This window comes from Pseudophryne corroboree, unplaced genomic scaffold (genome assembly GCF_028390025.1).
Source record: "Pseudophryne corroboree isolate aPseCor3 unplaced genomic scaffold, aPseCor3.hap2 scaffold_603, whole genome shotgun sequence".
Classification (NCBI taxonomy): Eukaryota; Metazoa; Chordata; class Amphibia; order Anura; family Myobatrachidae; genus Pseudophryne; species Pseudophryne corroboree.
The window spans coordinates 157,253-174,897 of record NW_026970200.1 but is presented as its reverse complement, the minus strand read 5'-3'; the positions used below and the strand labels follow the sequence as shown (position 1 = coordinate 174,897).

Genomic DNA, 17,645 nt, shown 5'->3' with positions numbered 1-17,645 from the left:
AATGCAGTCACACAGCCCGGAACACCTGCCCTCACATGTAAGGGATAGATACAATGCAGTCACACAGCCCGGAACACCTGCACTCACATGTAAGGGATAGATACAATGCAGTCACACAGCCCGGAACACCTGCACTCACATGTAAGGGACAGATATATTGCAGTCACAGAGCCCGGAACACCTGCACTCACATGTAAGGGATAGATACAATGCAGTCACACAGCCCGGAACACCCACAGTCACATGTAAGAGATAGATACAATGCAGTCACACAGCCCGGAACACCTGCACTCACATGTAAGGGATAGATACAATGCAGTCACACAGCCCGGAACACCTGCACTCACATGTAAGGGACAGATACAATGCAGTCACACAGCCCGGAACACCTGCACTCACATGTAAGGGACAGATACAATGCAGTCACACAGCCCGGAACACCTGCACTCACATGTAAGGGATAGATACAATGCAGTCACACAGCCCGGAACACCTGCACTCACATGTAAGGGACAGATACAATGCAGTCACACAGCCCGGAACACCTGCACTCACATGTAAGGGACAGATACAATGCAGTCACACAGCCCGGAACACCTGCACTCACATGTAAGGACAGATACAATGCAGTCACACAGCCCGGAACACCTGCACTCACATGTAAGGGATAGATACAATGCAGTCACACAGCCCGGAACACCTGTACTCACATGTAAGGGACAGATACAATGCAGTCACACAGCCCGGAACACCTGCACTCACATGTAAGGGATAGATACAATGCAGTCCCACAGCCCAGAACACCTGCACTCACCTGTAAGGGACAGATACAATGCAGTCACACAGCCCGGAACACCTGCACTCACATGTAAGGGATAGATACAATGCAGTCACACAGCCCGGAACACCCACAGTCACATGTAAGGGATAGATACAATGCGGTCACACAGCCCGGAACACCTGCACTCACATGTAAGGGACAGATACAATGCAGTCACACAGCCCGGAACACCCACAGTCACATGTAAGGGATAGATACAATGCAGTCACACAGCCCGGAACACCTGCACTCACATGTAAGGGATAGATACAATGCAGTCACACAGCCCGGAACACCCGCAGTCACATGTAAGGGATAGATACAATGCAGTCACACAGCCCGGAACACCTGCACTCACATGTAAGAGACAGATACAATGCAGTCACACAGCCCGGAACACCCGTACTCACATGTAAGGGATAGATACAATACAGTCACACAGCCCGGAACACCTGCACTCACATGTAAGGGATAGATACAATGCAGTCACACAGCCTGGAACACCTGTACTCACATGTAAGGGATAATAGGATTTTGGTACTTACCAGGTAAATCCTTTTCTTTGAATCCATAGGGGGCACTGGAGTACTCTTGGGATATGGACGGGCGTAGCCGAACAAAGGCACTGAATATTCAAATTTAGGACTCTCCCCCCCTCCATATCCCCGAGTACCTCAGTGTACTTTGTCAGTGTTTTTTACTGAGCGAACCGGATATAGAGAGGTTGACAATGGAGAATCCCTATAACATAACGGACAACAACAAAGTTGACCTATAACCTTATTGTCAACTAAACAGTTGACACCTTAACCGATAGAACTTTATAACTTGAACCAATCGGTGAAAATGTGTTACCATAAGCTCCTTTGAGCTTAATACCACCTTAACCGATAGAACTTTATAATTTGAACCAATCGGTGAAAATGTGTTACCCTAAGCTCCTCTGAGCTTAATATCAATCAAGTAAAACGTGTTCACTAAGCTCCCTTGAGCTTAAAACAACCCAGGTAACACTGCTCTGGGTGGGCGTCCAGTGCCCCCTATGGATTCAAAGAAAAGGATTTACCTGGTAAGTACCAAAATCCTATTTTCTTTATCATCCACTAGGGGTCACTGGAGTACTCTTGGGACGTACCAAAGCTTCCCTCGTGGGCGGGAGAGCTGTTTGATACTTGTAACAGTAGGCAGGCCAAAGCTAGATGCTGATGGCGCCACCATTCATAACGTGTAAACGTGCACAAACGTGGTGCACATGAAGGCTATATAGCCGCGTTTTAGACGCTCCACGACCCACTGGGTCTGACATTCCCACAGAACCTGTGGGATGAGCTATTACTGACGTAGGCGATTGTAACTTAGCCTTAAAGTAAGCCTGACTTGTAGTCATTATTATTACCCAACTGGATAATGTCTGCTGAGAAACTGGCTAACCCCAGTTGGCAGTATCATAGAGAACAAACAACGTATTCATATCACGTACTGTAGACGTTCGGAACATATATAAACGCGTAATGCGTGTACCACATTCAGAATTCTAGAATGTGCTGTCCACACAGGAACCCCTATTGGTATATTGATGTGCAGAATACGAAAGCGTGATTCGTCCGAAGATCTGCTTTGTCATGAGAAAACTGAAATACGGTGGCTTGGAATACAAGGCACCCAAATATGAAATCAAAACCCTTGCCGAAGCCAAGGCTAGAAGAAAAATGTTTTCCAAAGTGAGAAACTTAATTCCCATTTGTTAAAAGGGTTCAAAATATGAAAACTGTAAGAAATCTGAACCCAACCTCAAGTCGCCTGGCGCTGTAGGTGGGATAAATAGAGTCTGAACTTTGATGACACCTTGTAGAAAGATGTGTACAGACGCAAATAGAGGCAAACGTCTTTGAAAATAAGTTTACCACACAGATACCTGCACTCTTAGTGCAGATCAACGCAGTTTTCCATCCCACCCCGTTTAACAGAATACGGGTAACTTGAAGGATGATGTTGGAAACTTCCGAGGTTTACAACCTATGTAAGCACACGAAATTTTGTAATAATGAGCTGCCTTAAGCGGCTTATCATTTGGTAACATGGTTGGTATAACCGACTTACTATTTCGTAACATGGTTGGTATAACCGATACTGTAATGCTCTATTTCTTAAGAGGGCGGTCTGAACCCTCACCCCGTCAACCGCAGCTGCGGTACATAGATAATAGGTACATAGGTAACTATGGGTAAACGAACGTTCCCTGATGTAACAGGTTGGACGTATTATGAGCGGGCCAAGATCGTGTGCAAGTATTCCTTGAAAATTCGAGAAGCAAACTTCTCCGAACCCCATGAGATACCACCAGTATGACTGTGACGAACTGTCTTATGATCCGTTTTGGCAACGGAGAGAGCAGCGGAAAATGGTGGAACCAGATACACGATGCTGAATGACCACATGAATGTGAGAGACTCCACCGCCACTGCCCTTGTGATCTGTTTTGTACACATACTGAGCTTTTCTAATTGTGGCGAGATGCCATCATGTATACTTGAGGGTAACCCCCTTCTGTGGACTCACCTATGAAACACCTCTGGATTTAATGTCCAGTTTTCAGGATCCAAATCCTGACGGGTGAGATCATCTGTCTAACAGATGTCCACTCACGGAATGATCTCTTGACATTTTCACATAATGGCGTTCTGAGCCATTGAGGATTTGAGTTACCTGCTGCATTGCCATGCGGCTTCTTGGTTCTCACTGGTTGTTGTGTATGCAACTGCCGTTGCCTTGTTTGACTGCTTAAGGCCAGCGTGAGCCAGGCATGAAAAAAAAAAAAAAATTTACATGAAACTCACGGTTGTTCCTCTCCACGGAAATCTTTAGTAAAAGGCGAAAGATTTATTCGTTCTGAAGAGAAACCAGAGTATATCCCTGGTCAGACTGAAAGCGAATCATGTATTGCATTGTAAAACGCACGGAGTTCTAGGACATTTATCGACAGCAATCTGTCGTGTTTTAGAACCTTTGTCGCTGATTTTAACTACAAATCCTGACCCTCTGCGACTGTCGTCCAGAGTATATGCACCCTTGTCCCTCTGTGGGAAACGCGAGTGAAGGGTGGCGAACTAAATTGAAAACACATCTTCATTCTTAATAGGTGAATACACCAATGTACCGCTAGTGTGCGTGTTTTGCACTAATTACTAGATGTACATTTGTTCTTGCTGGTGTAGTAGGTAAAAGTCTTTGATTTACCGTATTTATAATCTTACCTAGGAATTGACATCGTTTAGACGGAATTAGATGCGCCTTAGTAGCGCAAGTTAGAGGAACTTTGTTGAGACAGAGTCCTTATGTGAGATGAGCTATCATCCCAACATAACTTTGGTAAATACCCGAAGCGATAAGCAACGGTAGACATGAAATGGTTAATGGTTGTGGCGATTTGCAAACGCTAGAACCTGTGATGAACAAACCGGACTGGGTAAATACGCATTGTGAAGATCAAATGCAATTATGCAATTTTGTGGCTCCAATAAGCAAATACTAACCGCAGAAAATCCATTTTCTAACTGTAGTAAATGACTTGCTGATTGATATTGCGACGGAGCTGTTTGGTTTTGCTCAAACAGAGGGGAATAAGTAACTCTGACTGTGTTGGCGTACTACTGCCTGGTTTATAAACCAGCAAAGACTAAATGACAACCTGCCCAACCGTTCAACAGAGGCAGTTTTGTACTTTAAGCTGTAAATAGCTGAGACATGTATGAGTTGAAGTCATGAAACCTCGCAAATGTAACATGTAAAGACGCGCTTCCACAATTGTAAAAGAGGTCATCAAACCACTGGCTTGCTGACTGTAACGTCCTGTCGTTACAAGGCATGACTGTTTCTTATAAAGGGATAAAACGGCGTTACAAGTATACTGTATGCGGTAATGGCTGAATATCATAAAGGGATAAAATGCCGTTACAAGTATATAAAATTTAGGAGCAAACAAGCTCTGGCCTTGTCGCGCTTAACTAGCGACAATGAAAATAACCGGCGTTAGCAGAAGCTTTACAGATATACTCTGCAGCTTCTTTTAACAGTGATCGTTCATACATAGATTGACCCAAATGTATCCTGGGTTTTTATAATGTTTGACAGAAACGCATCTACCAATGGCGGATCGCGTCCTTTTGGAAACGATTATGTATGGTTGTCCAAAACCCCGCACTGAGTGCTGGACTAATGTACCCTTCTCACTCGAAGTTATCGGTGTGAGATTTGACATAGAATCGTGCATTAAATTATAAGACCCGTGAAATAAACACTCTGGTACCCAAAGGGAAATTGGCCCTTTGGAAAGACTGTCTGTTGTTAGAGCTGGCGGAGTCATTCCGAGACTCCGATTACCGCTCTTTTAATTTGAATTGCCAATGTTAACATAGATTTTTTAAAAGTATTTTTAGTCTGCACTAGAGCCTTATTCGCTATGTAGACAGACATCATAATAGGCAACAGACAGACACTTGCACGACTTAATGAAGTTATTATATGGCATATATATATATAAATATGTTATTGCTGAACAGCATATTTATATGAAACTCCTGGTTGTTTCTCTATGAAACTCATGGTTGTTTCTCTGTACGGAAATCTTTAGGAAACTAAAGTATTCTTTATGTGAAAAGCAGTTCACATAGCATATGAAACCCGAACCAAATTCCTACTAACACCCCTGCGCCTTCTGGTGGCTTAGAGATGTAGGACAGGAATGTTCTAGAATTATCCTGAACTAAAAATTCCCACTAACACCCCTGCGCCTCCTTGTGGAGTAGAGGTGTATGGCCGGAATGTTCTGGAATTATAAACTGGAAAAACAGCAATGATTAAAATGGCCGTCATGCCATGCTTTCACAGAAAATCACAGTACAGGTTACCTGCTGCAGTGTTAATATAGGCTTAATAGCCTATTATACAGTTAATATAGGCTTACTAGCCTATTATACAGTGATAACATAGGTGTAGGATACAGTAAAATACATGCATTTAGTTAGCCTCCATTATATGAACACTGCCTGCAGTGAATGTTTCTTAACAGAAATTAACAGAAAACATGGTTAAACCTGCAATAGGTTATGCCACTGATAGCCTACTGCCAGCCAAAGCCTCATATATATATTATATATATAAAATGTGCTTAAACATATAATCACAGTTCATACTGATATTATACACAGTTCTGCCAGCAAAAAGCTTCATTATATATTATATATATAAAATGTGCTGAACATATAATCACAGTTCCCACTGATATTATACATAGTCTACAGTTTTATACTGATATTATAGCCCCTGATCCTGTTTAAAACGCTGCGCTGCTTATTTTTAACCCATGCAGCCTTTGCTGCTGCTATGGGCATTACTCCCCCTCCCCCCCCCTGCCTCCCCATGTTACCTGCAGCGTACGGGGATCGGGTGCAGGGAGAGCAGGAGAGCGAGAGCAGGAGAGCGCTGTATATAGCGCCGGGGAGCCGTCCGGAAGAGCGGGCGGCGTAGTACACAGTCTCCCTGTGTCCGGCATCAGCAGCGTGCAGTGTCTCACTGGAAGAGCGGCCGGCGTCCGTGAGTGACGTGCGGCCGCTCTTTAGCACACAGGAAAGTCTCGGCGGCGCCTCTGTAGTGGTGCCGGGCCATCAGCGCAGTGAGAGCGGCCGGCGTCTGAGTGACGTGCGGCCGCTCTGCGCGTATCATGAATCCTCGTTCAGCGGGACCCCTTCACTCAGCGGCGGCTACAGTATTACACACAGCAGGGCGGCAGCGTGAGCTGACCGCCCTGACACCCATACCTTGTGCCGCTTTCATCCTGGCTGTGACGAGCTTCTCTCTGTAAGCTCCGTTTCAGCCTCCTGCTTCTAATCTTGTGACGGGGCTTCCTGTAAGCTCCTTGCAGCTGTAGCTCCTTCCAGCTCTTTGTCTCATCCTGGCTGTGACGGAGCTTCTTCCTGTAAGCTCCGTTCAGCTTGCAGGAGACAGTGGCTGCCTGTGGCTGTGAGGGTGCTCTTTGTGAGGACCGACACACCATGCGCTGCCTTATAGCGCCTGTGGCTGTGAGGGTGCTCTTTGTGAGGACCGACACGCCATACGCTGCCTTGCAGCGGCACCATCCCGGACCCATGTTTTTTTCAGAAACTGGGACGGGAAGTGTAAAAATAAAAAGTAAAATGAAAAATTAATAAAATCTTCTGAAATGTGGCCATTCCCACAAGCCTATGTTCATGCTGTGAGCACCGAAAAAACACTGACAAAGTACACTGAGGTACTCGGGGATATGGAGGGGGGGAGAGTCCTAAATTTGAATATTCAGTGCCTTTGTTCGGCTACGCCCGTCCATATCCCAAGAGTACTCCAGTGACCCCTAGTGGATGATAAAGAAAGATACAATGCAGTCACACAGCCCGGAACACCTGCACTCACATGTAAGGGATAGATACAATGCAGTCACACAGCCCGGAACACCTGCGCTCACATGTAAGGGACAGATACAATGCAGTCACATAGCCGGAACACCTGTACTCACAAGGGACAGATACAATGCAGTCACACAGCCCGGAACACCTGCACTCACATGTAAAAGACAGATACAATGCAGTCACACAGCCCGGAACACCTGCACTCACATGTAAGGGATAGATACAATGCAGTCACACAGCCCGGAACACCTGCACTCACATGTAAGGGACAGATACAATGCAGTCACATAGCCGGAACACCTGTACTCACATGTAAGGGACAGATACAATGCAGTCACACAGCCCGGAACACCTGCACTCACATGTAAAAGACAGATACAATGCAGTCACACAGCCCGGAACACCTGCACTCACATGTAAGGGATAGATACAATGCAGTCACACAGCCTGAACACCTGCACTCACATGTAAGGGATAGATACAATGCAGTCACACAGCCCGGAACACCTGCACTCACATGTAAGGGATAGATACAATGCAGTCACACAGCCCGGAACACCTGCACTCACATGTAAGGGATAGATACAATGCAGTCACACAGCCTGAACACCTGCACTCACATGTAAGGGATAGATACAATGCAGTCACACAGCCCGGAACACCTGCACTCACATGTAAGGGATAGATACAATGCAGTCACACAGCCCGGAACACCTGCACTCACATGTAAGGGAGAGATACAATGCAGTCACACAGCCCGGAACACCTGCACTCACATGTAAGGGACAGATACAATGCAGTCACACAGCCCGGAACACCTGCACTCACATGTAAGGGACAGATACAATGCAGTCACACAGCCCGGAATACCTGCACTCACATGTAAGGGATAGATACAATGCAGTCACACAGCCCGGAACACCTGCACTCACATGTAAGGGACAGATACAATGCAGTCACACAGCCCGGAACACCTGCACTCACATGTAAGGGACAGATACAATGCAGTCACACAGCCCGGAACACCTGCACTCACATGTAAGGGATAGATACAATGCAGTCACACAGCCCGGAACACCTGTACTCACATGTAAGGGACAGATACAATGCAGTCACACAGCCCGGAACACCTGTACTCACATGTAAGAGATAGATACAATGCAGTCACACAGCCCGGAACACCTGTACTCACATGTAAGGGATAGATACAATGCAGTCACACAGCCCGGAACACCTGTACTCACATGTAAGGGATAGATACAATGCAGTCACACAGCCCGGAACACCTGTACTCACATGTAAGGGATAGATACAATGCAGTCACACAGCCCGGAACACCTGCACTCACATGTAAGGGACAGATACAATGCAGTCACACAGCCCGGAACAACTGTACTCACATGTAAGGGATAGATACAATGCAGTCACACAGCCCGGAACACCTGTACTCACATGTAAGGGATAGATACAATGCAGTCACACAGCCCGGAACACCTGCACTCACCTGTAAGGGACAGATACAATGCAGTCACACAGCCCGGAACACCTGCACTCACATGTAAGGGATAGATACAATGCAGTCACACAGCCCGGAACACCTGCACTCACATGTAAGGGACAGATACAATGCAGTCACATAGCCGGAACACCTGTACTCACAAGGGACAGATACAATGCAGTCACACAGCCCGGAACACCTGCACTCACATGTAAAAGACAGATACAATGCAGTCACACAGCCCGGAACACCTGCACTCACATGTAAGGGATAGATACAATGCAGTCACACAGCCCGGAACACCTGCACTCACATGTAAGGGACAGATACAATGCAGTCACATAGCCGGAACACCTGTACTCACATGTAAGGGACAGATACAATGCAGTCACACAGCCCGGAACACCTGCACTCACATGTAAAAGACAGATACAATGCAGTCACACAGCCCGGAACACCTGCACTCACATGTAAGGGATAGATACAATGCAGTCACACAGCCCGGAACACCTGCACTCACATGTAAGGGATAGATACAATGCAGTCACACAGCCCGGAACACCTGCACTCACATGTAAGGGATAGATACAATGCAGTCACACAGCCCGGAACACCTGCACTCACATGTAAGGGATAGATACAATGCAGTCACACAGCCTGAACACCTGCACTCACATGTAAGGGATAGATACAATGCAGTCACACAGCCCGGAACACCTGCACTCACATGTAAGGGATAGATACAATGCAGTCACACAGCCCGGAACACCTGCACTCACATGTAAGGGATAGATACAATGCAGTCACACAGCCTGAACACCTGCACTCACATGTAAGGGACAGATACAATGCAGTCACACAGCCCGGAACACCTGCACTCACATGTAAGGGACAGATACAATGCAGTCACACAGCCCGGAACACCTGCACTCACATGTAAGGGACAGATACAATGCAGTCACACAGCCCGGAACACCTGCACTCACATGTAAGGGACAGATACAATGCAGTCACACAGCCCGGAACACCTGCACTCACATGTAAGGGATAGATACAATGCAGTCACACAGCCCTGAACACCTGTACTCACATGTAAGGGATAGATACAATGCAGTCACACAGCCCGGAACACCTGCACTCACATGTAAGGGATAGATACAATGCAGTCACACAGCCCGGAACACCTGCACTCACATGTAAGGGATAGATACAATGCAGTCACACAGCCCGGAACACCGGCACTCACATGTAAGGGATAGATACAATGCAGTCACACAGCCTGAACACCTGCACTCACATGTAAGGGACAGATACAATGCAGTCACACAGCCCGGAACACCTGCACTCACATGTAAAAGACAGATACAATGCAGTCACACAGCCCGGAACACCTGCACTCACATGTAAGGGATAGATACAATGCAGTCACACAGCCTGAACACCTGCACTCACATGTAAGGGATAGATACAATGCAGTCACACAGCCTGAACACCTGCACTCACATGTAAGGGATAGATACAATGCAGTCACACAGCCCGGAACACCTGCACTCACATGTAAGGGATAGATACAATGCAGTCACACAGCCCGGAACACCTGCACTCACATGTAAGGGATAGATACAATGCAGTCACACAGCCTGAACACCTGCACTCACATGTAAGGTATAGATACAATGCAGTCACACAGCCCGGAACACCTGCACTCACATGTAAGGGATAGATACAATGCAGTCACACAGCCCGGAACACCTGCACTCACATGTAAGGGATAGATACAATGCAGTCACACAGCCTGAACACCCGCACTCACATGTAAGGGACAGATACAATGCAGTCACACAGCCCGGAACACCCGCACTCACATGTAAGGGATAGATACAATGCAGTCACACAGCCCGGAACACCCGCAGTCACATGTAAGGGATAGATACAATGCAGTCACACAGCCCGGAACACCTGCACTCACATGTAAGAGACAGATACAATGCAGTCACACAGCCCGGAACACCTGCACTCACATGTAAGGGACAGATACAATGCAGTCACACAGCCCGGAACACCTGCACTCACCTGTAAGGGACAGATACAATGCAGTCACACAGCCCGGAACACCTGCACTCACATGTAAGGGACAGATACAATGCAGTCACACAGCCCGGAACACCTGCACTCACATGTAAGGAATAGATACAATGCAGTCACACAGCCCGGAACACCTGTACTCACATGTAAGGGAGAGATACAATGCAGTCACACAGCCCGGAACACCTGCACTCACATGTAAGGGACAGATACAATGCAGTCACACAGCCCGGAACACCTGCACTCACATGTAAGGGACAGATACAATGCAGTCAAACAGCCCGGAACACCTGCACTCACATGTAAGGGATAGATACAATGCAGTCACACAGCCCGGAACACCTGCACTCACATGTAAGGGACAGATACAATGCAGTCACACAGCCCGGAACACCTGCACTCACATGTAAGGGACAGATACAATGCAGTCACACAGCCCGGAACACCTGCACTCACATGTAAGGGACAGATACAATGCAGTCACACAGCCCGGAACACCTGCACTCACATGTAAGGGACAGATACAATGCAGTCACACAGCCCGGAACACCTGCACTCACATGTAAGGGATAGATACAATGCAGTCACACAGCCCGGAACACCTGTACTCACATGTAAGGGATAGATACAATGCAGTCACACAGCCCGGAACACCTGCACTCACATGTAAGGGATAGATACAATGCAGTCACACAGCCCGGAACACCTGCACTCACATGTAAGGACAGATACAATGCAGTCACACAGCCCGGAACACCTGTACTCACATGTAAGGGATAGATACAATGCAGTCACACAGCCCGGAACACCTGCACTCACATGTAAGGGATAGATACAATGCAGTCACACAGCCCGGAACACCTGCACTCACATGTAAGGGATAGATACAATGCAGTCACACAGCCCGGAACACCTGTACTCACATGTAAGGGATAGATACAATGCAGTCACACAGCCCGGAACACCTGCACTCACATGTAAGGGATAGATACAATGCAGTCACACAGCCCGGAACACCTGCACTCACCTGTAAGGGACAGATACAATGCAGTCACACAGCCCGGAACACCTGCACTCACATGTAAGGGACAGATACAATGCAGTCACACAGCCCAGAACAACTGTACTCACATGTAAGGGATAGATACAATGCAGTCACATAGCCCGGAACACCTGCACTCACATGTAAGGGATAGATACAATGCAGTCACACAGCCCGGAACACCTGCACTCACATGTAAGGGATAGATACAATGCAGTCACACAGCCCGGAACACCCGTACTCACATGTAAGGGATAGATACAATGCAGTCACACAGCCCGGAACACCTGTACTCACATGTAAGGGATAGATACAATGCAGTCACACAGCCCGGAACACCTGTACTCACATGTAAGGGATAGATACAATGCAGTCACACAGCCCGGAACACCTGCACTCACATGTAAGGACAGATACAATGCAGTCACACAGCCGGAACACCTGTACTCACATGTAAGGGATAGATACAATGCAGTCACACAGCCCGGAACACCTGTACTCACATGTAAGGGATAGATACAATGCAGTCACACAGCCCGGAACACCTGTACTCACATGTAAGGGATAGATACAATGCAGTCACACAGCCCAGAACACCTGCAGTCACACAGCCCGGAACACCTGTACTCACATGTAAGGGACAGATACAATGCAGTCACACAGCCCGGAACACCCGTACTCACATGTAAGGGATAGATACAATGCAGTCACACAGCCCGGAACACCTGTACTCACATGTAAGGGATAGATACAATGCAGTCACACAGCCCGGAACACCTGTACTCACATGTAAGAGACAGATACAATGCAGTCACACAGCCCGGAACACCTGCACTCACATGTAAGGGATAGATACAATGCAATCACACAGCCCGGAACACCTGCACTCACATGTAAGGGATAGATACAATGCAGTCACACAGCCCGGAACACCTGCACTCACATGTAAGGGACAGATACAATGCAGTCACACAGCCCGGAACACCTGTACTCACATGTAAGGGATAGATACAATGCAGTCACACAGCCCGGAACACCTGTACTCACATGTAAGGGATAGATACAATGCAGTCACACAGCCGGAACACCTGCACTCACATGTAAGGGACAGATACAATGCAGTCACACAGCCCGGAACACCTGTACTCACATGTAAGGGATAGATACAATGCAGTCACACAGCCCGGAACACCTGCACTCACATGTAAGGACAGATACAATGCAGTCACACAGCCGGAACACCTGTACTCACATGTAAGGGATAGATACAATGCAGTCACACAGCCCGGAACACCTGTACTCACATGTAAGGGATAGATACAATGCAGTCACACAGCCCGGAACACCTGTACTCACATGTAAGGGATAGATACAATGCAGTCACACAGCCCAGAACACCTGCAGTCACACAGCCCGGAACACCTGTACTCACATGTAAGGGATAGACACAATGCAGTCACACAGCCCGGAACACCTGCACTCACATGTAAGGGATAGATACAATGCAGTCACACAGCCCGGAACACCTGCACTCACATGTAAGGGATAGATACAATGCAGTCACACAGCCGGAACACCTGCACTCACATGTAAGGGACAGATACAATGCAGTCACACAGCAGAGCTAGCACCAGTCACACACAATACAAGTACATAACAATTGCAATGGGCACTGACGTCATCTCCTCGCACCACAGTGGTAGGTAGGATTAGTGCACGTATAACCTGGCCACTTCTGGAGACAGAACCCAGCATTCCCAGAGCCTGGCATCACACTCATTCCCACTGGAATGTCACTCAGAGACTCTTATAAGGGAAGCATGTGGGGGAGGGGCAGCCGAGAGGGAATCCCAGCTGTGGAATCTGGCTCTGGGAGAGGACCTACCTCCCCTGTCTGACATCACCCACCAGGTACCCTGGCCTCCATTATCCTATATATGTATTATATGCATGCCCTGGTGGTCTAGTGTAACCCGTAGCAGCAGCCAGGGATCACATTAGAGCCTGCGGAAGCATGGACGGCATGTATTGTGGGTCCCACGTGCCGGAGAATGCCTTACCTGTCCTCCGGCTGCAGTCCTGGGTACTGTACTAGCGTGGCGATCAGGAAGTAACCACGCCGGAATCATCAGTCTCTTAGCCTCACTGACGTTGCGGCACCAGCGGGGGTTTGTTGGAGCAGCAGCGGCGGCGCTCAGAGAGACTCCCAGCGCTGCTCATTCATTCCTCTCCGCTGTGTGACCGGTGCTCCGGCTTCTGCCAGCACCAACACTAAAACTGCCCACTGGCCAGGGGCGGGGTACATGGGGAGGAGGTCCGGAGCATCCTGGGAAATAATAAGAATTTACTTACCGATAATTCTATTTCTCGTAGTCCGTAGTGGATGCTGGGAGCTCCGTAAGGACCATGGGGAATAGCGGCTCCGCGGGAGACTGGGCACAAAAGTAAAGCTTTAGGACTACCTGGTGTGCACTGGCTCCTCCCCCTATGAAAAACACAAGGGAATAAACAGAAAAAGACACCAGTCCTTATCTGTTATTCTTCCGGCGCTGATAACAATTAGTAATTAATTACATAAAGTGCATCAATAGCAGCTGAGTAGGACAACTTGCTAGGTTGCCAATTAATTGGAAAACAAGAAAAGAATTGTATACTCTGCGCTATATAACCACTGTATCAAATTGAACTATAGTGTGCAGTCTGTCATACAGAATAATTGACTCAGTAGAACTGTGAAAGTATAACAATAAATTCTTTATCTAATAATAAAAAGCGATATACATTTTGTACAGAATAAGCAGCATGTATTAGACAACAATTAATCTATAATCACAATTAATATAGCATATAATGAGATAAAATATCTTTGTTATATTACTAAAAAAATGATGAATGAAAGTAAGTACACTGGCGTCCCAGTGATTAATAAATGTCTCGTAAAAAAATAATCACAGCTTTATTTAATAATGAGCTTTTGTGTATATTGAGGTATATTTACCCATGTGCAGATTTCTGAGAGTATGGATAAACCGGATCCGTTAATATATATGTGCACATCAATGGGTATGCAATTTATTAAAACTGATTAAAGCTGGTTTTGAACAGACCGTATATTTTTCACGGCTACATTCCGGATAGATGTAGTTCTTATTAACCTGTATGAAGATCTCCAAAGAACCCACCTCCTCAAACCGGGTGTTAGACCTCACTGCGGAGGCCAGTAGCAGTCACTCGGTACGGGAGAGCGGAAAGCTGGACGTCTGTGGTAATGGCAATCTCCTCAAGCCGGGTGTTAGACCTTAGTGCAGCGGCCAATATCACTCACTCGGTACAGGTAGGAAGAGAACCTGACGTCTGTAGCACAGCACTTGGACGGATGTCAGCGCCCTCGCCGAGAGTCGCTGGCCGGAGCGCCCGGCGTGTAACCAAGCCGTAATGGGATGTAGCTGTGGAGATCGTTGGCTGTGAGACAGATTAGCAGGATGGGTCAGCAGGTAGTGCCGAACAGCTGAACTTCGGAAAGTGGGCGTCAACACGTTTCGTCTCCTTCTGTACAAAATGTATATTGCTTTTTATTATTAGATAAAGAATTTATTGTTATACTTTCACAGTTCTACTGAGTCAATTATTCTGTATGACAGACTGCACACTATAGTTCAATTTGATACAGTGGTTATATAGCGCAGAGTATACAATTCTTTTCTTGTCCTCCCCCTATGACCCTCCTCCAAGCCTCAGTTAGGATACTGTGCCCGGACGAGCGTACACAATAAGGAAGGATTTTGAATCCCGGGTAAGACTCATACCAGCCACACCAATCACACCGTATAACTTGTGATATGAACCCAGTTAACAGTATGATAACAGAGGAGCCTCTAGAAAAGATGGCTCACAACAACAATAACCCGATTTAGTTAACAATAACTATGTACAAGTATTGCAGACAATCCGCACTTGGGATGGGCGCCCAGCATCCACTACGGACTACGAGAAATAGATTTACCGGTAAGTAAATTCTTATTTTCTCTGACGTCCTAGTGGATGCTGGGAACTCCGTAAGGACCATGGGGATTATACCAAAGCTCCCAAACGGGCGGGAGAGTGCGGATGAATCTGCAGGACCGAATGAGAGAACTCCAGGTCCTCCTCAGCCAGGGTATCAAATTTGTAGAATTTAGCAAACGTGTTTGCCCCTGACCAAGTAGCTGCTCGGCAAAGTTGTAAAGCCGAGACCCCTCGGGCAGCCGCCCAAGATGAGCCCCCTTCCTTGTGGAATGGGCTTTTACAGATTTTGGCTGTGGCAGGCCTGCCACAGAATGTGCAAGCTGAATTGTACTACAAATCCAACGAGCAATAGTCTGCTTAGAAGCAGGAGCACCCAGCTTGTTGCGTGTATACAGGATAAACAGCGAGTCAGATTTTCTGACTCCAGCCGTCCTGGAAACATATATTTTCAGGGCCTTGACTACGTCCAGCAACTTGGAGTCCTCCAAGTCCCTAGTAGCCGCAGGCACCACAATAGGCTGGTTCAGGTGAAACGCTGACACCACCTTAGGGAGAAACTGAGGACGAGTCCTCAATTCCGCCTTGTCCGAATGGAAAATCAGATAAGGGCTTTTACAGGATAAACCCGCCAATTCTGACAAGCGCCTGGCCGAAGCCAGGGCCAACACATGACCACTTTCCACGTGAGATATTTCAAATCCACAGATTTAAATGGTTCAAACCAATGTGATTTTAGGAACCCCAAAACTACATTGAGATCCCCAGGTGCCACTGGAGGCACAAAAGGAGACTGTATATGCAGCACCCCCTTGACAAACGTCTGAACTTCAGGAACTGAAGGCAGTTCTTTCTGGAAGAAAATCGACAGGGCCGAAATCTGAACCTTAATGGATCCTAATTTTAGGCCCATAGACACTCCTGTTTGCAGGAAATGCAGGAATGGACCCAGTTGAAATTCCTCCGTTGGGGCCTTCCTGGCCTCGCACCACGCAACATATTTCCGCCAAATGCGGTGATAATGCTTTGCGGTCACATCCTTCCTGGCTTTGATCAGGGTAGAAATTACTTCTTCCGGAATGCCTTTTTCCTTCAGGATCCGGCATTCAACCGCCATGCCGTCAAACGCAGGCGCGGTAAGTCTTGGAACAGACAGGGTCCTTGCTGGAGCAGGTACCTTCTTAGAGGTAGAGGCCACGGGTCCTCTGTGAGCATCTCTTGAAGTTCCGGGTACCAAGTCCTTCTTGGCCAATCCGGAGCCACGAGTATAGTTCTTACTCCTCTCCGTCTTATAATTCTCAGTACCTTTGGTATGAGAGGCAGAGGAGGGAACACATACACTGACTGGAACACCCATGGTGTTACCAGAGCGTCCACAGCTATTGCCTGAGGGTCCCTCGACCTTTTTGTTGAGACGGGACGCCATCATGTCCACCTTTGGTTCTTTCCAACGGTTTACAATCATGTGGAAGACTTCTGGGTGAAGTCCCCACTCTCCCGGGTGGAGGTCGTGCCTGCTGAGGAAGTCTGCTTCCCAGTTGTCTACTCCCGGAATGAATACTGCTGACAGTGCTATCACATGATTTTCCGCCCAGCGAAGAATCCTTGCAGCTTCTGCCATTGCCCTCCTGCTTCTTGTGCCACCCTGTCTGTTCACGTGGGCGACTGCGGTGATGTTGTCCGACTGGATCAGCACCGGCTGACCTTGAAGCAGAGGTCCTGCTTGGCTTAGGGCATTGTAAATGGCCCCCAGCTCCA

The 17,645-nt window shown here is 47.4% G+C and overlaps 1 protein-coding gene and 1 pseudogene across 1 annotated transcript in view; both read right to left on the bottom strand.

Moving 5' to 3' along the window:
- Positions 1-17,645, bottom strand: part of LOC135035406 (zinc finger protein 260-like) — a 137,254-nt gene that overhangs the window by 35,458 nt on the left and 84,151 nt on the right. The window lies entirely within an intron of this gene.
- LOC135035409 (U5 spliceosomal RNA) lies at positions 3,625-3,729 on the bottom strand (annotated as a pseudogene).